This window comes from Dama dama, chromosome 8 (genome assembly GCF_033118175.1).
Source record: "Dama dama isolate Ldn47 chromosome 8, ASM3311817v1, whole genome shotgun sequence".
NCBI lineage: Eukaryota > Metazoa > Chordata > Mammalia > Artiodactyla > Cervidae > Dama > Dama dama.
In genome coordinates, this window is record NC_083688.1 from 34738442 (window position 1) to 34764772 (window position 26331).

A 26331-nucleotide genomic window follows, 5' to 3' on the forward strand; every position below is an offset into this window, starting at 1 on the left:
TTTTCAGCTTACATGCACTGTAGAAGATTTCTGAAATACAGGTAGCAAGCTACACATAGTCCATACTTACATAAATTATAGAGTCATTTTCTAGTGAAAATAGATAGTTGGGAATCGGTAACAAAAATAAATGTATTTTGTTCTCATAAACATTGATGCTGGAGGCCATGATGTTCCCAAACAGGGATAATGGTTATTGCCAAGAAATAGTTCAATTTGGTGGTACTGCTCTGTTCTGTCAAGTATAAATAAAAGAATATAGTCATATTATTTTGAGTAAAAGAGTATTCTTTGAGAAGGATAAGAGATGTGATGATATAGCCTTATGTCTCCTTGTGAAGTATTAAAAAAACAAAACATTTTAGTTACATGGGCCCAATGTTGTTGCCATCTGGATAGTAGGAAATGAGTTTAAACAGAATAACAACAGTCCCAGTATAACATTTTGTGGCATAGCAGGATACAACTGTTACAACTTTATAAAAATGTAAAGTCAAATGCATGCCAATCATTTTCAAGATATAACTATTTAAATTTATTAAGGTTAATTTATAGTGAAGGACTGTCCAGAATTTGGAAAGTGTCTTGCATGCATGGGTGCTCAGTCACTTCAGTTGTGTCCAACTCTCTTGTGACCTCATGGACTGTAACCTGCCAGGCTTCTCTGTCCATGGGATTCTCCAGGCAAAAATACTGGAATGGGTTGCCGTCTCCTCCTGCAGGGCGTCTTCCTGACCCAGGGATCGAACCCCCGTCTCCTGGGTCTCCTGCATCACAGGTTGATTCTTTATCCACTGAGTCTTAATTGATTAAATTAAAACATTCTTATAAGTTTAACTATTATTTTTTTCTGTACAGCTAGTATTTAAATGGAAAAGCAATGCACACACATAGACCCCTACACAGATATATATGGATGTAAATGTAATCATGACCTTATGACAATCATGGAAAAACAAAAATGTTAAAAGAATTGAACACATAAATCAAATCTACACCGTTGCATTTCCTCACTGCCAGGAGATATTTGTCAAAAAGAGAAGTGGAAAATGTATGATTTTCAAATAGCTTGTGGATATTTATTTCAGGGAGTATTCCTCCACTATAAATACACTGAATACTGTCACAACAAAAATGAGCATATGTGAGTGTCGGTATTTAGAATAAATTGCTTGTGTCCTTACAGTATTCTAACAGTTTATCTGGGGTATAAACTTACATTTTAGCTAATATGTTACATATTTACTTAGTTTTTAAGTTACAGATAAAGTAGTGAAAACACAATTTAAAGATAAATATGAGTTTATAAATGTGTTTTAATCTCGCTTGTAAAATATATGAATTTTGTATTTGTAATGTGACTATGTCAAGATGGGCTAAATAAAGAGCTCGAGTCCATTTTGTTCACATACTTCTGGACACTCTTACCACACAAAAAAGGGGATGCATCTCTTCATGTCTGTATTGCAGTTGCCTCTGTATTTTTGTCACTTATTGGTGAGAACAATTTGCTACAAAGCAATAATAAAATGGAATATAATCAAATGTCACTGTAGTCTGTTATGCTGAAGTAATGTCAGGTAAGAATAATAGGTTTCATAAAATGCTGAGTGAATCTGGGAACAACCCGATTCAGTTGGTATTCAGATTCATGGCTCAATAAAATTACTCATATACACTTGGTATACACATATTGATATACAATAAGCTATGTCTGTGATTATATTTAATTCGATATATTTTTTCCAATAGTGGATTATTGAAGGACTTTATTATGTGAGATTTTGTGAGTCAAAATTCTTCAATAGATTTTAAATCACAAGTGTAATAATATTAAGGAGAAACTTATTTAATGGTTTTTAATTCCAGGGTCCCTTACTAGAGGAGAAAAAGTAGCCAAGGCTATGCTCTGTTTGTAGATCCAAGATACAAGGTTTTCAAAAGATCCAAGATACAAGGTTTTCAAAAGATACATTAATGTCAGGGTGTATGCATCAGTGCTGTCATGTCAGGCTCTTTGTGATCCCATGGACTCTAGTCCACCAGTCTCCTCTGTCCATGGAATTTTTCCAGCAAGAATGTTGGAGTGGGTTGCCATTTCCTCCTATAAGGGATCTCACCAACCCAGAGATTGAACCTGCTTCTCCTGTGGCTCCTGCGTTGGCAGGCTGATTCTTTACCACTGAGTCACCTGGGAAGCCCTAATGTCAGGTAAGTTGAGCTAATTACATAACAGAAATTCAAAAACAAAACTGTCACTGTGACTGTTATGTCCTGAAATGCTACAGTCCTCAACATCCAAACTGCCTCTAAACTTTCATGGTCCATTGAGATTACTGAATTCAAGTCCTGGCTTCCAGTCTGGTGAAACTTTGTTCCCTTCCATCTCTTGTAGTATCTGTAGAAAGAAAGATGTCATGCATGTCAAGGAGATACCTAGTGATGTCTTCTCCAAGGCCTCAGTGATGAAAGATGTGTGGGGTTTGATTATTTTATTAAATATAGATACTGTCTGGTCAAACAGAACATCTCTGCCTTTTGAATACTTCAGCATGTGTCCTCTGGTAGAGAGAAGTCCCTAGTAGTTAGCTTTAAGACACTAATCTTAAATATACAAGTAGAAAGTGAAAAAGAACCTGATCTCTGTATAGTAAAATGTGCAGTGTTATTAGTTACTTAGTCACGTCTGACTTTTTGCAACCCCATGGATGGTTGCCCACCAGGCTCCTCTGTCCATGGGATTTTCCAGGCAAAAAGACTGGAGTGGGTTGCCATTTCGTCATCCAAGGAATCTTCGTGACCCAGGGATCAAACTGGAGTCTCCTGTGTCTCCTGCATTGACAGACAGATTTTACCACTGTGCCACTTGGGAAGCCCGTATAGTAAAATAATGAATGGTGAAATAAGATAACTTGTTCTTTCAAGGCCAAAGATCATTTTCCTTCTCTGGGCCTGATGGATACATGAGTCTTCTGTTATAGTGTTACAAGTCTGTGGAGTGGCAATCAAGTGAAAAAATCAAGGCAAAGCCATCCTAATTCAGTGCCCATTTCATCATAGTGGAGTAGACTCATGAGTGTGGAAAAAAATTGATTTTTTTTTTTCTGAAGAAAATCTGGGATGTCAGCAGTTTTTCCTACTCCTGGCTTCAAATACCATCTAGATGCTAAAGACTCCACCTTGCATTTCACTACCCTTGAACTCTCCCTTGAACACAGACTCATGTACAGTGATTGGCTGCCTAGTCAATATCTTTTCTTAGATATGTATTTAATTAAGCACTAGCTAAACCACTATAGAAAAGAGAATAAGTCACAGAGCCATGTCAAGTTTAAAGAGGGCCTAAAAATTATGCCCAGCTAAAATTTAGACCTCTTAATAAAGAACAGAGGATGAATATTGTTAGGTAACCAGTATCATCTGATGGCAGGTAAATCATAGGTGTCTATAAGCATAATGTGTCCAAAAATGGAGCGCTCAAGTTTTCCTTCCAAACATGCTTCCCCTAAAGTTTGTCCTATTTGAGCTAGTTGCTCAGGATAAAAATCTTGGTGGTGTCTTGGGTTCCCCACCACTGCCTCTTTTTCCTTCTGATTCCAAATTTGTCCCACTAATAAACTGTGTTATCCCTTCCTTTGCAAAGGTCTGAAATCTTACATGTTTCTTTACTTTCTCTGCTTACCCCACAGTCTGAGCCACTGCTCTTTCTCACCTGGGTTATTGTTATAACCCCCAAAGTCATCTTCCTGCCTCCCACTTTGACTTAAAATAGTTTCTTCTGCACACATCAACCATAGTGCTGTTTATCTAATCATGAGTCTCCTCCGCTGGAGTATGTCTCACTTCTAGTTAAGTGACAAATCTCCTTGCATTCTACCCTTTCTTCCAACTTCAGCCCCTACCCATTTACCCTGTCTCACTCCGTTCCAGCAAGACTGTCCTTTCCTCTTAGTTATTCCTCAAATACATTGAGCACTTTTTTTCCCCTTTTCAGGAGCTTTGAAGCTATTGTTCTCTCTGCTTGACATTGTTTCTTTAATTTCTGTTTTCAATTTTTCACTTGCTCCAAGTCACTTTTCAAATGCCACCTTTTCAGAGTGGTCTTTCAGATCAGGTCTGAGTCTTAAAGTTGTATAAAAAAATAACATATATGTCAGCCAATCTCTCTTCCTTTCCTTATTTTGTTAGTCTTAAGAAAGATATGTATATATAGAGAGTTTTTAAGCATGTGAGTACATATTTAAAACATATTCAAATATTATGGTGTACTGAACATAAATGTACCTCCAAAATAGTTGAAAGATGGGTGATAGAGTAACGACCCCTCAAAGATGTTCACATGCTGATCACTGGAACCTGTGATAACTTTTACAACAAAGGGAAATTAAAGTTGCAGATGGAATTGTTTGCTAATCATTCAGTCTTAAAATAGAATATTCTGGATTATCCCAGTGGACCCAGTGTAATCACAAAGATTCTTAGAATTGTAAGAGGGAGACAAGAGGAAAGAATCTGAGTAATGGCAAGATGAGAAGGACTTGGTTCATTGTGCTGGCTTTAAAGATGGATGAAGGGGCCATGGGTCTCAGAAAGCAGAAAATCTCTAGACTAGGAAGGGCAAGTAACTAGATTCTCCTCCAAGACTTTCAGAAGGAATATTCCCCAGCAAGACTCATTTCAGACATTTTAGTTTGGTTCAGTCGCTCAGTCATGTCCGACTCTTTGAGACCCCATGGACTGCAGCATGCCAGGCCTCCCAGTCTGTCACCAACTCCCAGAGTTTACTCAAACTCATGTCCATTGAGTCGAAGGAGACGGGGGAGAAGGGCAGAAACAGACAACAGAGAATGAGGTGGTCAGATGGCATTTCAGACATGTAACCTGCAAAATTATAAAATAATAAATTTGTGGTAAGTTGTCACAGCAGCAATAAGAAGTGCTTCCCTGGTGGCTCAGTGATAAAGAATCCGCCTACCAACGCAGGGGATGCAGGCAATGTGACTTCAAGCCCTGGGTGGGGAAGACCCCCGAGAGAAGGATACGGCTACGCACTCCAGTATTCTTGCCTGGAGAATTCCAAGGACAGAGGAGCCTGGTGGGCCACTGTCCATGAAGTCACAAGAGTCAGACACAACTTCATGATTAAACCACCACCACAGTAATCTGGTCTCATCACTTTATGGCAAATAGATGAGGAAACAATGGAAACAGTGACAGACTTTATTTTGGGGGGCTACAAAATCACTGCAGATGGTGACTGCAGCCATGAAATTAAAGGATGCTTGCTCCTTGGAAGAAATGCCATGACCAACCTAGCTGCTGCTGCTAAGTCACTTCAGTCATGTCTGACTCTGTGCGACCCCATAGATGGCAGCCCACCAGGCTCCTCTGTCCCTGGGATTCTCCAGGCAAGCATACTGAAGTGGGTTGCTATTTCCTTCTCCAATACATGCATACATGCTAAGTTGCTTCAGTTGTCTCCGACTCTGTGCAACCCCATGGACAGCAGCCCACCAGGCTCCTCTGTCCACGGGATTCACCAGGCAAGAATACTGGAGTGGGTTGCCATTTCCTTCACCCATGACCAATTTAGATAGCATATTAAAAAGTGAAGACATTACTTGGGTGACAAAGGTCCATCTAGTCAAAGCTATGGTTTTTCCAGTAGTCATGTGTGGATGTGAGAGTTGGAGTATAAAGAAAGCTGAGCACTGAAAAAGTGATGCTTGTCAACTGTGATGTTGGAGAACACGCTTGAGAGTCCCTTGGACAGCAAGGAGATCCAGCCAGTCAATCCTAAAGGAAATAATTCTTAAATATTCATTGGAAGGACTGATGCTGAAGTTGAAACTCCAATACTTTGGCCACCTGATGTGAAGAACTGACTCATTGGGAAAGACCCTGATGCTGGAAAAGATTGAAGGCAGGAGGAGAAGGGGATGACAGAGGATGAGATGGTTGGATGGCATCACCAACTTAATGGAGTTTGAGTCTGAGCAAGCTCCAGGAGTTGGTGATACACGGGGAAGCCTGGCGTGCTGCAGCCCATGGGGTCGCACAGAGTCGGCCATGACTGAAGCGACTGAACTGAACCACAGCAATAGGAAACAAATTCAAAGAAAAATATATTTAAAGTTAAATATAATTTGGATATTCTGCTAGCAAAGGTAAGGTATTTGCCTGAGTTGGTGGTTCTTACCTCTGTGAAAATCCTTTTGTTTACAAACTTGCCTTACTTCATTCCTGTCTAACCTGAATTAGTACCTGTCTCTGTGTAAATGCTCATTTTGTAGTTGTATAGGACTGCATTTATTTTTGATTGGTCAGAATAGCTTCAGGAAGTATTCTTCTTTTATTGATTCTATAACTATGTTTAGACTTATTTAAAACTCTAATAAAATATTATTCACTGGAAAATAAGTGAAAAAGTATGCTTGTATGAATTCAAATAAAATTTCTGATAAATAAATTGGAACTTTGTTATTTTCAGTTTTTCACCAAAACTATTAACAGTGGAGTAATAATAATAAAATAATAATTAAAATTTATTTGACACTATGCATCAAGCATTTTTTATATGCATACCTGTGACCAGATGCACTCTGAGTAACATGTGTTTGTGACACATTCAACTGTTGTAGCATTTTATAGAAAGAAAAAACTGGTGCAAGGAAAAATTAGATACATTGCTCAAAGTCCAACAACTAGAAAGTATTTCAGAGAATGAATTTTCTCCTCGAATTCCAGATTAAGTATGTGTCCATTGTATGATTTAAATTCTTGGGCTATTATGAGTTAAACAATCACAAGGAGATAGAAAGCTAGTGCTCAGGCATTTATATGAGCTCATTATGTTTTGAGGTTTCTCTGTTTACAGTGGTTTGTTCTCTACATTTCAAGGAAGCTAGCTTATATTACGCTCTGGGTACACGTCTATGTGTGGATGTGTGTGTATATGTGTTTTATTTGCAGCTGCTAACATGCACCTGCATCGGCCTGAATCCAGCTACAACCCACTATTAGTGCATATTAACTGGAATACTTGGAACTGCCTTTGCCTGCCTTTGACATTAATGGTTGACCCTAATGTTCCTTTATCTTTAAACAGCCAATCTTCTTTTCAGAATATTCTTCCTTTAGCACTATATTCAGCTAATAATTTGATGTGTTGTCACTTTGTTCTCCAACTAGTTTTAAGGTTTAGCAATTCAAAATGCATTTGATATAATGAAGCACAACTCTAGGATATGCTAGCAGTTGTGTTTCTCTTCTTTTATTTTTTAAACATGGTCATTCATACAACCAAGAAAATAAGCTTTAAGGTGATATGGGCTTCCTTGCTGGCTCAGCTGTGAAGAATCCACCTGCAATTCAGGAGTTGCAGGAGACAAAGGTTCCATCCCTGGGTTGGAAAGATCCCCTGGGGGAGGGCATGGCAACTCCAGTATTCTTGCCTGGAGAATCCTATGGGCAGAGGAGCCTGGCAGGCTACAGTCACACAGAGTTGGACACAAATGAAGTGACTTAGCATGCATGCATGCAAAGTTGGTATTTTGTTTTTACCTTTTTCATTTTTCAAAATCAATGTTATAGAGCAAACCATAGACATTTAACACACTTTAAAAAGTCCTAATCAGTATTTTTTTAAGAGAAAATTAAATTAGTGCCACAAAGGGATTAAATATCACAGTTCCTTTTTGCGTTCTTCTCTTGCAAAATAATCAGTCACCTACATAGTTATTGAGTGCCATTTCAGTAGAAATTGCATATGAATTTAAATTGTGTATTTGAGTCCCTTGACTTATATTGAGAAAACTGACCACATTTCCTCACATGAATGGAAGATACATGTATCTGACTAATTAAATAGCTTTTTTCTTAAAGTGAGGGCTTCTCTGGTGGCTCAGATGGTAAAGAAACTGCCAAAGGAACCCAGAGGGCCAAGTCCATGGAATAGCAAAGAGTCGGACAGGACTGACCAACTTTCACTTTCCTTAAACTGAGTTGTTTGTTTGTTTGTTTATTTGGATTTTTGCATAGTGTTTAAATTCTTCTGTTTTGTCTTTTTTACCTCCAAGATCATTTTCTAGGGATTAAGTCAGGCTGATCAAATTTGGTCAACATAATAATTAAGTACTGAGAGTCTATTCAAATAACTGCTTTTAAATTCTTGCACTCGACAATCTTATAGATTAGAATCAAAATAAGGAAAACTGTGGGTGATTTGTAAGAATAGAGACTTGTAAGTTACTACAATAAACAGTAAAAGAGGAGAGAAGGAAATAAAAGTAAAAATAAAAGAGACTAGAGTTACATATGACACATTCTGTTAAAAAGTGCAGCAGAATTAATTTTTAATATTTTTCAGTGAAGCATGGTGCAAGGATTGAGGTTTTAGAGGTAATTAGTTTTTTGAAGTCTTTTCGTTTTCTAAAAACCAGTAGCTAAGGTATATATTAAATAATAAAAAAGAATTGGTTTTAGAGTTCAAACCAATTAAATGCTCTGATTGGTTTTAAATAAAGTTGTTTCTCTTTGTTCTTTCTTCCAGCTGTTTTATTATTATTGATTAAAATATCTAACTCTGTAACCTATGATTTCAATAGTTCATAATAGTCTGATAATATATAGTAGGAAAATTGCTCAATTCGGAGACTTTATTAGTACAATATTTCTGCTTTTCAGAAATTGACTTGCAGTAAATATTTTAAAATTATTCAGGGGAGAAGAAATCAAACTCTTTCTAGGTAATTGATGTTATCAATAGCTACTTTTTTTTTCACTATGAATGTACAGAACTGATAATATAGTTGAAAATAACTTTATTTTCAATTACTTTTCTAATCAGTTTATTATATTTCAGCTCTTAGATATTAATAAATACTTTGTGCAGTATTATCTTGTGTGAAATAGGGACAGAAATCTCCCATCATTACACATTAATAAAAGCAGAAATATTTGTTGTGTGATTTTTGTTTGTTTAAATGGTTAGTTTTAGGTTAAAAATAAAACAAAACTCCTCTTAAGATGTCATTAGATCTTTTCATTTAAAACATTTTATACTTATTTTTAATTTAATAAGAATTTAATTTTCAGCTTTCTGCAAGATAAGGGATAAATCACTGTGGAGTATATTGATGAACACATTGTATAGTCTCTGCCGAAAAAGAAGCATTCACTTCAGTTCAGTTGCTCAGTCGTGTCAGACTCTGCAACCCCATGGACTGCAGCACTCCACGCTTCCCTGTCCACCAACTCCCAGAGCCTGCTCAAACTCACGTCCATTGAGTCGGTGATGCCATCCAACCATCTCATCCTCTGCAGTCCTCTTCTTTTGCCTTCAATCTTTCCCAGCATCAGGGTCTTTTCCAATGAGTCAGTTCTTCCCATCAGGTGACCAAAGTATTGGAGCTTCAGCTTCAGCATCAGTCCTTCAAAGAAGCATATATTGTCCAGTGAAGAGATCAGATATTTATCTAGTCCTACCAATGAGCAAAACAATACTGGAGAGGAGTGAAGGAGTTGCTTATATCTAAATTGAGAAGATTGTACAGCTTTTTTATTAAAAAAAAAATCTTTGTAAATCCCCAAACTTAGCAAAAATTATAACAAAATTCAAACAGAAAAGCAGAGCATAATTTCTAACAGAGCCGCACAATCTTCTGTACCTATACATCTACATCCACAGAGTTGCATTTCTGCAAAGAGAGAAACATTATAAATTAAGTACTCCTACTATCATGTTTATGTAAACGCAGAATTTCCCATTTTCTTTGCTTTTACAAATGATGCCCATGGCGATGGCATCCTTTATTTAACTTTACAAGTGCCAACTTCAACTGCAGTTTTTCTGTCAAAGACAGTAAAATGTAGAAAGAAGTTATTAGGCTCTAGGAGCTGTCAGTTTCTTTGACAATTCCAAAAATGCCAGATGTGTTCATAATAAATAGTCTACTTATGCGTGATGCCTTCAACCTCTGAGATAATGATGTTGAAAAACACCACAGATGGCATCTTGAAATGGGATAAACATCGTGCAAGTGGTGAGAAGGCCAGGGTGGAAAGTAGTTATCGCTCCCCAGTCGTTGAGTGAGAAATTTCCCCAGGTGGTTAGTAACGCTGGCAGAAGCGCATTTGGAGCGCTCCTTCAGGTTACTTCCGTGGGCTCAGACAGCAGGTCACTCTATTCCTGGCAGGATCAGCGCCCACACACAGTGTAACACCATGGAACCTGTCACACTCTCAGATGGGATTTGATGTATCTACTTACCAGGCGATCTTTTTCTCTATCACAAAAAAATGCTCGTATACTGAATGTAATCTCTGTAAAAGGAAAGTGCACAAATCATTAGAGGTAAAGGAAATGCTTATCAGAGTCACTACGGGACTTACCCAAGGTCATAGGGGCAGCTGAGAGAAGAGCTGAAGCATACCCTTTGGGTTTTTGGCATCAAGGACGTGATCCTCCCTCTCTGAGCAGCCTATCATATTGTTTACTCTCATCACCCATTTGCTTCCCCAGATGAAAGAAAAAATAAAAATAAAAAAGAAATCCAAACATATTTCAAAACTTAAAAAAAAAAAATAGTTGTAGTATATAATATGTATAAAACCAAACAGCTATTTAAAGTTATTTTTAATTGCCAAGGTTTTTTCTCACCCCATTCCCAGTGTAGGGGCTACATATGACTACCTTAAACATGAAGACTTGAATGTTAATTGTTTAGCCATTCCAATTCAGATTTTAAATATTGACCCTGAAGATATTTTTGAATCCTAGTACAATCAACTCCTCTGTATCTCTAGGGGATTGTTTCCTGGACAACCAAAGATATCAAAATCCTTAGATGCTCAAGTCCCTTGTATAAAACGGCATAATGTTTGCATTTAACATAAGCACATCCTCCTATACACTTTAAATCATCTCTAGATTAGTTATAATATTTAACACAATATAAATACTATGAGAATAGTTTAAGATGCAATGTAGATGCTACATAAATAGTTGCTGATACACTGGCAAATTTAAGTTTTGCTTTTTGGAACTTTTGCAAAATTTTTTTCAGAATATTTTCAATTTGCTTTTGGATCAGTCTGCTGATGCAGAACACCAGGATATGATGGGGTAATTATATATAACTCTGACATGGAGAAAACTTCAGGTCTGTAAATATTCCTTAGGAAAATAGAAAAAAGCCGCTATTTTTAGGGCAATCTGACTGACTAAACTTCAGTAATGGGTGTTCATAATGCTAGTACCTAGTAAATAAACTAGGTTACTTATAAACAATGGACATGTGACACATCTTGGGGAGACAGTTATTCTAAGTGCCCCAAGAGTTCATGTCCTCTATAGAGATTTAGTAAGTTGCTAAATATAACATCAGGATTAGAAAACGAAATTTTCCCTCATCATTAATAATCTAAAAAGGTAGCAACTCTTTTTACTAAACGGCAATCACTTTAAAATAGAGTCATTTTGAAGGACTGATGTTTTAACAAAAATTTTGAATTTGACTAGTTGACATATTCATTTAAATTCCTAAAAATACTTCTTTTTCTGTAGTTTCCTATTTTTAAAGATCAGTGAGTTTGCTTTACTTCTATCTATGTTCTATTTAATAATGAGAAATGAAAAATGGAGATGTGTGTGTTTAGATGTAAAATAGTAATTAGACACTGACTGGGCAGCAGAAAGGTTAAACGTTCAACGTGTGCTATTTTAAGATGTGGGAACAACTGCTTTCTCTGTGTCGATGTACTCTGAAATCCCAGCCAGTATGAGGAGAATTTCCAACTGAGCATGTGAGAGCCACTCACGATTTGAAGCTCTCCTTCTTAAACGGACCTTGTGTTTAGGAATCAGTGTACAGTTTCAGGACACTCCTGTGTGTTTGCATTTGGAATATTGCCTGTTACAGAAAGCTGTCCTCTCATAAGTGTGTGCAGAGCAGCCCCTTCTGTAAGAATAGGCATAGAACACCCTTTCTATTGATGAGAGTGATGTTCAAGTATACTCTCTTGTAAAATGAGGGCCCAAGAATTTTACTTGAGATAAGTTTATAAGTTGGCTAAGTCCACATATCTGTTTACCTAATTCTAAAGAATACTTTTTCACCAACATTAGGACATTTGATTGGTTGAGTCAGACATGACTTAATGACTCAACAACAACAAATCAAGTCAAATATATTAGACTTGCCAACAACCACTTTCATTATATCATAATGCTGTTTTTAGGAATATAGCAATCTATAATTAACAAAAAATGATGATTTGAGGTAAAATCAAGTTATCAGAAATATTGCCTTTTTCAGTAAGAAATCTGATAGGTAAACTGCTATTCTCTTCTTGACCCCTTCTTAGAAATGTACTCTACAAAGCAAAAATTATAACAGCTCACATCAGTGGAGATACAGATGATTATTAATTCAAATTTAAATACTATAGAACACTGTTCTGTTTAATTTTACAGGCCATTTTGGCAAAGATGCATCATCCAAACATTCTATAAACTGCTTTGTGGTTGGTTTCATAATTTCTGTTTGAGAGTCATTATCTGTTACCTTGCCCAGGCAAAATCTAATAAACATCATACAAAATGTAATAAGAAATGAATTTTCTGTTTAAATATAATTTTAGAACTGAAATAAATACAACCTTAAAAGGGGAGACAGATCACTAATACCATCAAGGAAATAGGTGGATGAAATGAAAGTAGCTTCTAAAATGTCAGTAATTTTAACAAGGACAGCAGGTCAAATGTGAACAGAATTAATTGTGTGCTTACACATTGTCCTGTGAGGAAGATAAAACTTCAAATTGTAATTGCTGATCACTGTGACTTCCGTGACTCTCATGATTTTTGAATGAAAGTCTTCACTATAAAAACTTTTGCCTTACTTCTCATCATTTTGTCAAATGCCCAAATGGATTCACACATTTGGTAAATGATTATTGTTACAGTATGTAAGATACTGGGCCAAGCATGGTTACAATTTATAAGTAAAAATACAAATGCAGCATATGAAAAGAAAATTTGAGGATAAAAGTTTGGATGGTTAAACATGTGGATTCTATTTTACTTGTATTAATTCCATTCTGTAAACACAACTGTGAGAATTTGTAATTGAAGGTCAGAAGGCCCCATACCTTGAACGATAAGCTTGTGATTCAGATTCAAGTGACTGACTACAGGATGTTTCACCAGCAAAAGTAATTACTAATTCTATTCCCATTAGAAGAGAAATATAAATTAGTTAATGATTTTCTTTCCTTATCATTTTTAATTTAATGATCCTGAAAATGTTAGATAGCTGTTTGCTCTTAGAATTACAGAAAAGTCAAGGAGTGCATTTTTTCAAAAACTTTAATGGATTTTTAAGTCACTGTGTTGTGAAAGGTTAGCAAATCTCTATGGTCATTCTAATTTAAGTGCAGAAAATGCATTTTGAATAGATGTCAGATAAATAGTTTTAGAAATACTCTTACAAATTACTTTCGTCAGATACATAGTAACTTAAATGTATAATACATAGACACTTGAAGAAAATCTATTATGCCTGTGTTATATCACTTGTGGCAGTGAACAAGTAATTTTCCTAATTCTTCTGGGCTAAAGGCACATATTAAATATAAAAGAAATGCTGGTGGAATAGCATGTTTAACCCATTTAGGCATTATCTTTAAACCATGTTTTTATCAAAATGATTAAACTACCTTGGATAAAACTTTTGGTTTCGGGCACATGATGAATGACAATATCATTTGAGACAGATAATGACATAATTTAGTTTAAAAGAAAACAGAAATAAAATTTGTAATGTTATTTTTTTTAGCCTTTAAAATGACTATATATTAAAATGTGCTAATATGACCTCTCCATTTTAAAGTTCATTATGCTTATTAGGAGAAGCTCATAGATAAAAGGTATTTTTATAGAAAGGGATGGGTTAGACAAGTAAAAGATGACTTTCCCCACTACTGACCTTCAAGATGAGGCAGGCACAAGCATGGCAGTTCCTCTGGGTCTAAGTAGAAGAACAAGAGCAGAAAAAACGGATATGAGCCAAATCTTGCAGATCTGCTTTCATATTCTTGCTTTGGATTTTTCAATTTGTGAGAAATAGTTTAGTTATAGATTAAAAAAAATTTGTGATCTTACAGCCAGATGAAAATCATCCTTAATCTGCATTATTATAAATATAGAATGCTATTGCCTAATTTATTTATATCCCTTCTAAGCAAAATATCAATGAACATCTAGAGGCATCTAGGAATCATTCATTTCTGGAATGGTTTAACATAAAATGAATATGGGCATACTTTCATTAAATGAAGTCCATTCTTGATTACACAGTTGTGCATGGGTGTCTGAATATAAGACTGGCAAAATAAAACATACTGTTTATAGTGTATTGCTCATATAATTTTTTCTTTATTGTTTTGCTTCCATGTATTAATACAGTCTTGTCATTATAATAATTGAGAGTTTTAAATTTAGATAGTGTTTTTATAGTATCAAGTATATTTTGTATGTGATATTTATGTGTATACATACAATATATATTGCATATATTGTATTTATATATTGTATGTGTATGTTATGAATATTAAGAATATATAATTATGGGGTATATAATATATATTGTTGAAGAGTGATCATTATTTAAATTATTGCTGAATCCTCAAGTATTTTAGTTGCTTGACAGATTTGGCTAAGCAAGTTACTTCTGTATGTTTTGCTAACATGGCTGAATGAATAAAATTGTAAATTATGATGAAGTTGTAACTTCAAAGAACGAACACCACTGGCATGTTGATTCATGTTAAAACATAGTTTTTTCAAATTATTCTAAAAAATGACTCAGTCCATTGTTTTTTTGACCTAATGTAACATGTTAAACAGTCTTTTTTACATATTCAAAAGTTGACTGAATGTCATTTATATAAAGTTTGGAAAAGTGATAATGTCTGATTGTCATTTTAAAAAGATCATTCTGTACATTATTTTTATACAATTTTTTTAAAACTGTAATTTCTTAAATGCATCATCCAGATTTGTCTGTGGATGACAGACTTTGCGTTTAAAAAAAACAAGGTATAAATAAGAAAACCTGTTAGAAACTTAGTTTAACAATAAGAGATGAGAGATGAGGACAACTTAGACCTGGATGATAACAGTGGAATTACTAGTGAAAGTTGTTTATTTAGGCTACATTTTGAAGAGAAGGAACTTGATGAGGAATAAAGGGTGGAGTATGGAAAATGACAGTCAAGGCTGATCTCAAGTTGATTTGACTACATCTGGAATGCATTTTTTGTTGTTGTTGTTGAAGACTGGCTTGGAGAATTTTGAGCATTACTTTGCTAACCAGGCTGCAACAATCATGAACCGTGAACTTCAGATGTTCAAGCTGGTTTTAGAAAAGGCAGAAGAACCAGAGATCCAATTGCCAACATTCGCTGGATCATTGAAAGCAAGAGAGTTCCAGAAAAACATCTATTTCTGCTTTATTGACTATGCCAAAGCCTTTGACTGTGTAAATCACAATAAACTGTGGAAAATTCTGAAAGAGATGGGAATACCAGACCACCTGACCTGCCTCTTGAGAAACCTGTATGCAGGTCAGGAAGCAACAGTTAGAATTGGACATGGAACAACAGACTGGTTCCAAATAGGAAAAGGAGTATGTCAAGGCTGTATATTGTCACCCTGCTTATTTAACGTATATGCAGAGTACATCATGAGAAACGCTGGGCTGGAGGAAGCACAAGCTGGAATCAAGATTGCTGGGAGAAATATCAATAACCTCAGATATGCAGATGATACCACCCTTGTGGCAGAAAGTGAAGAAGAACTAAAGAGCCTCTTGATGAAAGTGAAAGAGGAGAGTGAAAAAGTTGGCTTAAAGCTCAACATTCAGCAAACTAAGATCATGGCATCCGGTCCCATCACTTCATGGCAAATAGATGGGGAAACAGTGGACTGACTTTATTTTTGGGGGCTCCAAAAATCATTGCAGATGGTGATTGCAGCCATGAAATTAAAAGACGCTTACTCCTTGGAAGGAAAGTTATAACCAACCTAGGCAGCATGTTAAAAAGCAGAGACATTACTTTGTCAACAAAGGTCCGTGTAGTCATGGTTGTGGTTTTTTCCAGTGGTCATGTATGGATGTGAGATTTGGACTATAAAAAAAGCTAAGCGGTGAAGAATTGATGCTTTTGAACTGTGGTGTTGGAGAAGACTCTTGAGAGTCCCTTGGGCTGCAAGGAGATCCAACCAGTCCATCCTAAAGGAAATCAGTCCTGAATGTTCTTTGGAAGGACTGATGTTGAAGCTGAAACTCTAATACTTTGGCCACCTGATGTGAAGAATTGACTCACTGGAAAAGACTCTGATGCTCGGCAAGATTGAAGGCAGGAGGAGAAGGGGATGACAGAGAGATGAGATGATTGGATGGCATCACCGACTCAATGGACATGAGTTTGAATAAACTCTGGGAGTTGGTGATGGACAGGGAAGCTTAGTGTGCTGAGGTTCATGGGGTTGCAAAGAGTCAGACACGACTGAGTAACTGAACTGAACTGGAATGCATTTATCCGTTACCATATAGAGAAGACTGATGAGGCTCAGTTTTTGAAAGGAAAAGAGTTCAATTTTGGCATGAAGTCTGAAATCCTATTAGATAAAATTACTCGAGAAACAATTTCGATGCATAGGTCTAATGTTCAAGTGAAAGGTGTGAGATAGACATATATTTTGTCAATTATCTCTGTGTAGTTGATTTTAAGACATGAAACTTGGTGAGAACATTTTACTGAGGAAAATGCAAAGTAGGAATCTAGTAACTGACTTTAGGGATGGGAGCAATAAGTAGGGGAGATGAGATCACAAAAGAAAACAACGCAAGTGACTAATGATATAGATATGAGGAGACAAGACAGCAATGCTTTTTTTTAATTCGTTTTATTGAGATATTATTGACATATAGGACTATATGGGCTTCCCTGGTGGCTCAGATGATAAACAATCTGCCTGCAGTGCTGGAGACCTAGGTTCGATCTGGGAGAACTGGGATGGGATGATCCCCTGGAGGAGGGCCTGGCAACCCACTCCAGTATTCTTGCCGGGGAGAATCCCATGGATAGAGGAGTCTGGTGGGCTACAGACCATGGGGTTGCAAAGAGTTGGACATGACTGAGTGGCTAAGCACAGCACATAGCACTATATAAGTTTATTATACATGGCATATGATATCACTTAAATATTCAAAATAAGTTTAATGAGCATCTATCACATATCTACAGAATTAAGGGAATAGAAAAAAATAGTGTTTTTAAAGCCAAAATCAGACTGAACTAATGTGTCAGTTACTTTTGAAAAATCAAATAGCTTGAGATTGGAGGAAACAAAACAATAGGTTTAGTCATGTGAAAGTGAATTTTGACCCTGGCAAGAGTTGTTTTATGGCAAGGGTAAAAACCTTGATTAGAATATATTCAGCAGACAGACTATCCCATGGGGAAACAGAGAGTACATATTTATAGAGGTACAGTACTCCAAGGGGCTCCCAGGTGGTGCAGTAGTAAAAAAAAAATCTGCCTGCTAATGCAGAAGATGAAACAGACTGGGGTTTATTCCCTAGACTGGGAAGATCCCCTGGAGGAAGAAGTGGCAACCCACTCCAGTATCCTTGCCTGTAGAATCCTACGGACAGAGGAGCCTGGTGGGCTACAGTCCATGGAGGTGCAAAGAGTCTGACACGACCGAGCGAATATGCACAGCACATAGCACTGTATAAGAATATGATATATGGCATACAGTATCACTTAAATATTCAAAATAAGTTTAATGAACATCCACAAACTCACATATCTACAGAATTAAAGGAATAGAAAAAGAAAGATAGTAATGTTTTTAGAAAAAGAAAGATAGTAATGTTTTTAAAGCCAAAACAAGACTGAACAAACTTGTCAGTTACTTTTGAGAAATCAAATAGAGTGAGATTGGAAAGAAAACAAATAAAATAGGTTTAGCCATGTGAAGGTCATTTTTGACCCAGGCAAGAGTTGTTTTATGGCAAGGGTAAAAATCTTGATTAGAATATATTCAGCAGACAGAACATCACATGGGGCAACAGAGTTTTTTATAGATATATTTATAGAACAGCTATAAAACATATTTATAGAGGTACAGTACTCCAAGGGGCTCCCAGATGGCACAATAGTAAAATATCTGATACAGTCCCTTGGACTGTAAGGAAATGAAACCAGTCAATTCTAAAGGAAATCAGTCGTGAATATTCATTGGAAAGACTGATACTGGAGCTGAAACTCCAACACTTTGGCCACCTGATGCAAAGAACTGACTCACTGGAAAAGACCCTGATGCTGGGAAAGATTGAAGGTGGGAGGAGAAGGAGACAACAGAGGTTGAGATGGTTGGATGGCATCACCGACTTGATGGACGTCAGTTTGAGCAAGCTCCAGGGAGTTGGTGATGGACAGGGAGGTCTGGTGTCCTGAAGTCCATGGGGTCACAAAGAGTTGAACATGACTGAACGACTAGACACACAACTGTGATTCACAGAAGAGGAGTCAATATGAAAGTGCTGTGTATCCCTTTTGGTTCAGTCAGCTGGCCAGAACTTAGTCACACAGGTCCACTTAACTGCAAGGGAAGCTGAGAGATACAGTTGGCTGTGTATCCAGTAGAGGAAAGAAACAGGGATAATGAGCATTGCATGCTATCTTAGTCACAGGAATAAGTGGAACCTTTATTTCCTTATGTCTTTCATAATTATATTACATATTCCTGACCTACTAGCTTAGCAACTAGGCACCTGAGGTTAGTTTGACTTGATTAATTTTTACAGAAATTGTGTTGGACCCTAGTGATTACTACTTCTTATTTCCCCCTGTTTTCACAAATGGTTCCTTAAAGTATCCATCTTAGAGTATTACCCAATGATATAGTTTATGAACTATGACATCTTCCCATTCTTTTTGAAAATTGAAATAATGTTTACTCACTTTTAGCATTACAAGATCACTCCAATTGTCTATGACTGCTGCAGAATCATCAACAGCAGTTGAGTTTTATTGAATAATGCTATCAGCACTCTGGGCTACAAATTCAGTCATGCCAAATAATTTAAACCCTTTTAAAGGATTTGTTTTCTTCAAGTCGTGCATCACAGCTTATTAGTGGTTTGTGAAATTAATTTGTGATTTTCCTGGTAGCTCAGACGGTAAAGAATCTGCCTACAATGCAGGAGGCCCAGTTTTAATCCCAGGAGGCCCAGGAATGAATTATACCTATATAAATGAGCTTCCTAGGTGGCTCAGTGTTAAAGAATCCACCTGCCAATGCAGAAGACACAAGAGACACAGGTTTGATCCCTGGGGCCAGAAGAGTCCCTGGAGAAGAAAATGGCAACCCACTGCAGTGTTCTTGCCTGGAAAATCTCAAGGACAGAGGCCCCTGACGGGCTACAGTCCATCAGGTCACAAGAGTCAGACACAACTTAGTGACTAAACCACCACCACCTCCACCGTCTTTTACTAACTCTGAGCTCCCATTATTTCTTATGAAAGCTCATTAACCTGTGCTCTGTGCTTAGAAATATATTAAAAGGTTTATTTTATTCAGTACAGTAGCCAAGATGAAAGTGTTCTGGTTGTGGAGTGACAGTAGAAGACATTGGAAAAGTAGATTTGTACAAGATCATAAAACAGCATTTCTTAGAAATAATTTGATTTCTAGGAGAAAAATTACCAGATCAAATTTTTGTTTTAAAACACATTCTTAAGAAGAGGATTCATTAACTTGGGAAAATATTAGGAATGAATTTTAGTTAAAAAACTATTATAGTGGTCCAAGAAAATGTTAATGAGAGCCTAATTTAAAACAGACACTTCGAGAATGGAGAGGAAACAATTGACTCATGGCTATTATGAAAATATAAAATATTTGGAAATTCTTCACCAATATTGTTTCAGTGCATATGACATATTAGTAAAGAAAACAGATTCAAGTCTGTCCCCTCTTGAATATTATATTCTAATAGAGGCAGATGGACAGTAAATAATAAAGACAGTAAAATATATTAATATGAGAAAACCAACTTTGCTGGATCAATAAATTTGTGTAATAACTAATAGACAATATTCAGAAAAACAACATCAGATGTATATTATAAAGGTTTTGAATACTAGGTTATGAACAATTTGGGCAGAAAAGTATAAGGCAGAGAAGAGATTTTCTTAAGGTCGATTTGTTTAGAAAGTAGTATTAGGAAAAATAATTGAGGATGGAATTCAAATTATATCCAAGACGACTATGAATGATACCTATTTTTTATTTTTTGAGGTAATTAGGAATCTATTGAGTTTTTGGGCAGATGAATTAAATGATCAGTATGGCATTTGAGAGAGAGAATTAAGTGCTGAGCCTCATGGAGTAGGTTAGCTCAATAAAACCTTGCTTCCAGCGTGTGGACAATACCATCTAGGGTTAAAGTAAGTTATTCAATAAACACTACTTGTTTTTCTTCCCATTGTTTCACTCAACTATCTTTTGTGTGTGTGTATATGTGATTACCTGCCCTTCCCTGCTCACATTATCTTTCATCTCTAATGTTCACTAATTCTAGACTAGGATTCTCTACACTCTGTTGATTGCAATAGATTTCCAAGGAGCTTGACTTAGGGAAGTGGCCCTAATACACAGCAAAAGAAAATGATGCAAGGCAGGGTACATATGTCAGAGTATTTTAAGGAATATTTACATTTTAAAACCAAGAAAACATGTCCAAAAAATAAATTGAAGATTCAAAACAAAGTATTCAGAGTTTAAAGATGCATAACAATGGTAACAGAATTAGAAATAGCGTGTAACAAGGGAAAAAGATCTAAAGTAATTTTGTAGAATGCCAATAGTGAATCTGCATTTCAAGTATATCAGATAGAAATGAGTGGCAAGTTCAACTGTCTTCTGTGTACAGAGATTGGGTCAGTTTAAGCTTAAGACACTGGCAGCATATTGAGCCCATAAAAGTCATGGGACAGTCTTACTGAATATCTGATATGGGATTAAAATAAAAATATAGGTTAAGTATGTAAGATAATATTGTAGTCCTTCTTTTATTGGTTTACATAATATGACAAAATTTAATTATGGATTCCGTATTAAACTTATAAGATTCTTACTAACATTTTATTTCTAATAAGATGACATCTATTTTTATTCTGGTGCCTTTTGTATCTCTTGTGTTAAAATCAATAAGTACATGTTTCTTTTTTCTTCTGAACTTCTTGAATTTCTAGCTAGAAATTATAGGCTTCACATATGGTTATTTTCTAGGGTACCTTCCTCATCGGTTTTTGTTTCAACAAATGCCTATTGAGTGCCTTCCATGTGGTACATATTATTCTTCTTGTTGAGAATATAGTAATAAACAAAAGTGGGGAAAAAAAAAGCCTGCTCTTGTGGAGTGTTTTAATGGGAGCAAAGGAAAATGTAAGAAAAGGATAGGAACTGGTTAGGTGGGGCTTGCAGTTTTAGAAAGGATGTACATGAAAAGAGAAATTAAAGGGGTATATTTGAATTGACTTGAAGAAACAAGAGGTAGAACATACAGATATTTACAAAAGATAGGTTTCAGACTGAGGGAACATAAAGAATGAATGTCAAAAATAAGACATAATCTAAAAAGAATGCATGGCTCTTTGTAGTAAAATTAGAAGAATGTTTGTCTTCTATGTTTTATTTAACTTGATAAATGATAAAAAAAATACTCAATTTACAGAAAAATTATATATATTCTTTAATTCTCCTCATCATTAGCTTATTTTCACTGACACATCATTTGCTCTCTGTAGTTTAGCTTTCTTCATTTTTCTTCCAGTTTTATTGAAATATAATTGATATACAACAGTTAGTGAATTATAATTGATAAACTGTATAAGTTTAAGGTGTGCATCTTAATGATTTGACTTATGCATGTCATGAAATGATTATCATAGTAAGTTTAGTGATATTAAGAAGAAGTGGCAGGAATACAAAGAAAAACTATACAAACAAAATCTTCATGACCCAGAAAATCATGATGGTGTGATCACTCACTTAGAGCCAGATCCTAGACTGAAAAGTCAAGTGGGCCTTAGGAAGCGTCACTACGAACAAAGCTAGTGGAGGGGATAGAATTCCAGTTGAGCTATTTTAAATCCTCAAAGATGATGCTGTGAAAGTGCTGCACTCAATATGCCAGCATATCTGGAAAAATCAGCAGTGGCCACAGGACTGGAAAAGTTTAGTTTTCTTTCCAGTCCTAAAGAAGGTAAATGCCGAAGAATGTTCAAACTACTGCACAATTGTAGTCATCTCACACACTAGCAAACTAATGCTCAAAATTCTCCAGGCCAGGCTTCAACAGTACGTGAACTGAGAACTTCCAGATGTTCAAGCTGGATTTTGAAAAGGCAGAGGAACCAGAGATCAAATTGCCAACATCCACTGAATCATCAAAAAAGCAAGAGAGTTCCATAAAAACATCTACTTCGGCTTTATTGATTATTCCAAAGCCTTTGACTGTGTGGATCACAACAAACTGGAAAATTCTTCAAGAGATGGGAATACCAGACCACCTGACCTGCCTCCTGAGAAATCTGTATTCAGTTCAAGAAGCAACAGTTAGAACTGGACATGGAACAACAGACTGGTTCCAAATCAGGAAAGGAGTACATCAAGGCTGTATATTGTCACCCTGCTTATTTAACTTATGTGCAGAGTACATCATGTGAAACACTGGGCTGGATGAAGCACAAGCTGGAATCAAGATTGCTGGGAGATATATCAATAACCTCAGATATACAGATGACACCATTATTATGGCAGAAAGTGAAGAGGAACTGAAGAAACTCTTGATGAAAGTGAAAGACAAGAGTGAAGAAGTTGGCTTAAAACTCATCATTCAGAAAACTAAGATCTTGGCATCTGGTCCCATAACTTCATGGCAAACATATGGGGAAACAATGGAAACGTGACAACTTTATTTTCTTGGGCTCCAAAACAACTGCAGATGGTGACTGCAGTTGTGATGTTAAAAGATGCTTTCTCCTTAGAAGAAAAGCTATGACCAACCTAGACAGCATATTAAAAAGCAGAGACATTAATTTGCCAACCAAGGTCCATCTTGTCAAAGCTATGGTTTTTCCAGTAGTCATGTATGGATGTGAGAGTTGGACTATAAAGAAAATTGAGCACTGAAGAATTGATGCTTTTCATTCGTGGTGTTGGAGAAGACTCTTGAGAGGCCCTTGGACTGCAGGAAGATCAAACCAGTCAGTCCCAATGGAAATCAGTCCTGAATAGTCATTGGAAGGACTGATGCTGAAGCTGAAACTCCAATACTTTGGCCACCTGATGTGAGGAGCCGACTCACTGGAAAAGACCTGATACTGGGCAAGATTGAAGGCAGGAGGAGAAGGGGATGAGAGAGGATGAGATGTTCGGATGGCATCACCAACTCGATGGACATGAATTTGAGCCAGCCCCCCGGAGTTGGTGATGGATAGGGAAGCCTGGCATGCTGCAGTCCATGGGGTCTCAAAGAGCCAGACTCAACTGAGTGACTGAACAGAGCTGAAATTTAGTGAACGAGCATGCGTGCTAAGTTGCTTCAGTCATGTTGACTCTTTGCGACTCTATGGACTGTAGTCCACCAGGCTTCTCTGTCCATGGATTCCTCAGGCAAGAATGGTTGAGTGTGTGTCCATGCCTTCCTTCAGGGGATCTTCCTGACCCAGGGATTGAACTTGCATCTTTTATGTCTCCAGGATTGGCAGATGGGTTCTTGACCAGTAATGCCACTTTCCATATATATCACATCTTCTTTATTGATTCATCTTTTGATGAACACTTAAATTGCTTCCATATCTTAGCCATTGTAAATAATGCTACAATACACATAGGGGTTCACATAACTTTCCTAATTACTCTGTTTTCTTCAAATAAATATCCAGGAGTGGTTTTGCTGGATCATATGGTAGTTCTATTTTTAGTTTTTGAGGAATCTCCATACTGTTTTCCACAGTGGCTGTATCAGTTTATATTCCCATCAACAGTGGACAAGTTTCTTTTTCTCCACATCCTTGCCAGCACTTATTATTTGTTGTCTTTTTGATAATTATCATCCTGACAGATGTACAATGATGTGTCATTATGATTTTGATTTGTACTTACCCTGATGATTAGTGATGTTGAGCACCTTTTCACAGGCACATTGGGCATCTGTGTTTCTTCTTTAGGAAAAGGTCTATTCAGATCCTGTGCAACCCCCCCTTTTTTTTTTTAAAGTCAAGTTTATTTTTTGATGTTGAGGTATATGACCTTTGTGTATAGGTCTGGAAAAAGTTAGTTTTCCAGACCTTGTCCCCTTCTCCTCCTGCCTTTGTATATTTTAAATATTAAGTCCTGATTGTATATATTATTTGCAAATATCTTCTCCATTTCTGTAGGCAACCTTTTAGTTTTGCTCATAGTTTCCTTCTCTGTGCCAAATCTTTTTAGTTTGGTGTAGTCCCATTTGTTAACATTTGCTTTTGATTTCCATGACTGAGGAGACCTATCCCCAAAATTATTACTAAGACTGATATCAAAGAGCTTACATCCTGTGTTTTCTTCTAGAACTTTTATGGTTTCACAGCTTATGTTTAAGTGTTAATTCATTTTGACTTTATTTTTGTGCGTAATGTGAGAGAGTAGTCCAGTGTGATTGTTTGCATGTGTCTAGTTTTATGTGTTTTTTTTAATATAGAATTTTCTACATAATAGTGTATTAATAGTATTTAATTCTCCTCATTGTTAACCATTTTAAGTGGCAAAGGTTTGTTGTTTATAATTTAGCTTTCTTAAAGTATTGAAAAATAAATCTCAATATGATAATACCAACATGAATCTTAAAGACTTTTTGCATCAAGAACCGTTGTTGAACCAACGTTGCTTCCTGTGTAGGGCTTACTGAAGCCTTAAAAAAAAAAAATCATAGCGGTTGCTTCTTTATTTTCTCTACAGATCTTACATCACTCTTTGTTCTATCTGTTTTCTTTAATAGGTACAATTTCAGAATAGATTTTCTTCACTATCACTAAAGATCCAGCTTTTCTGGTGAAAGCTTCAAACATTTTTCTATTGACTTTCTTTCAGGCCTGGGAGAGGAAATGTTAACCTTTTTGGCCTTTCTCTGGTATAATACATGAGTTTCATTTTTCTTTTATTTGTTGTAACAAATTATAATTTATGTTTGGACTTACCTGCAAGATTACATCCAGATTGAAACGGAAGAATTGTTTAAGGCCTCATTATCTTTGAAGGAGTTTAAATTTTAAATATATTTTAAATAAAGAAGTTATATAGGCAATAATCACTTTTTAAAAAGATTGAGAATAAAATATATGAAAATATATATTCAACCCATTGCCTAAACTGATATTAAGTAGAGTTTAATCCATTCACTTTATTCATTTTGTTTTTAGAAATTAAATGTACTTTTTATTCTTTAGGCAAAGGGAAATAGGAGAGAACTGTTATTGTTATTGTAACTTTATTATAATATTGTTTACTTTTTTCCTCAGAATTTGTTCTCCATAGAAGAGAAAGAAGTGAGATATAGTGTTTTGCTTATTTTTTTTTTATATTTTCCAATTATACTAATTGGAAAAGTATAGTCTTCACTATAATGTGTCGATATTCCAATTATACTAATTGGAAAAGTATAGTCTTCACTATAATGTGTCGATATTACTTAACTGGTTGCAAGACTGTGTTGATGAACTTGGAAAGATCAATTATGGAGGCTGTTATGCCAATAAAATATAGATATGGCATGGTAAAACTCCATGTTCTGGAAAAGCAGGTGTCATAAGCAGAATCATAATGAAGTCCTAAAAATATTCTGCATGTTGAAGATGGACACATTTAGAAAATTTCGGTTAGACAGACATTATAAATAGCTGGAGTTTCCTCTCGGGCAAGATGGCCGTTTTGGAGAAGGTTTACAATCCTGATTTAAGAGTTCAGAAACTTAGGTTGGACACAATAAGGAAAAAGAGGAAATTCAAAGTATGATGACTGAGTAAAAGTAAGCAATATACTGTCAGGGCACACTTTCAAAGTCAGAGTTTCAGGAAAGATTAGACTAGAGTGCTGAACGTTGAACAGACAACTGGACATGTCAGAGTGTGAATAGATATTACAATATTAAAAATAAAAAAGGAAGAGAATTGGTAAATTAAGGCATTTAACACTGGCCTTGGGTTTTGGGA

General features: G+C 36.1%; 1 protein-coding gene across 1 annotated transcript in view; it reads left to right on the top strand.

Annotated features, from left to right (window-relative positions):
• Nucleotides 1–26331, top strand: part of ERBB4 (erb-b2 receptor tyrosine kinase 4) — a 1235763-nt gene that overhangs the window by 715719 nt on the left and 493713 nt on the right. The window lies entirely within an intron of this gene.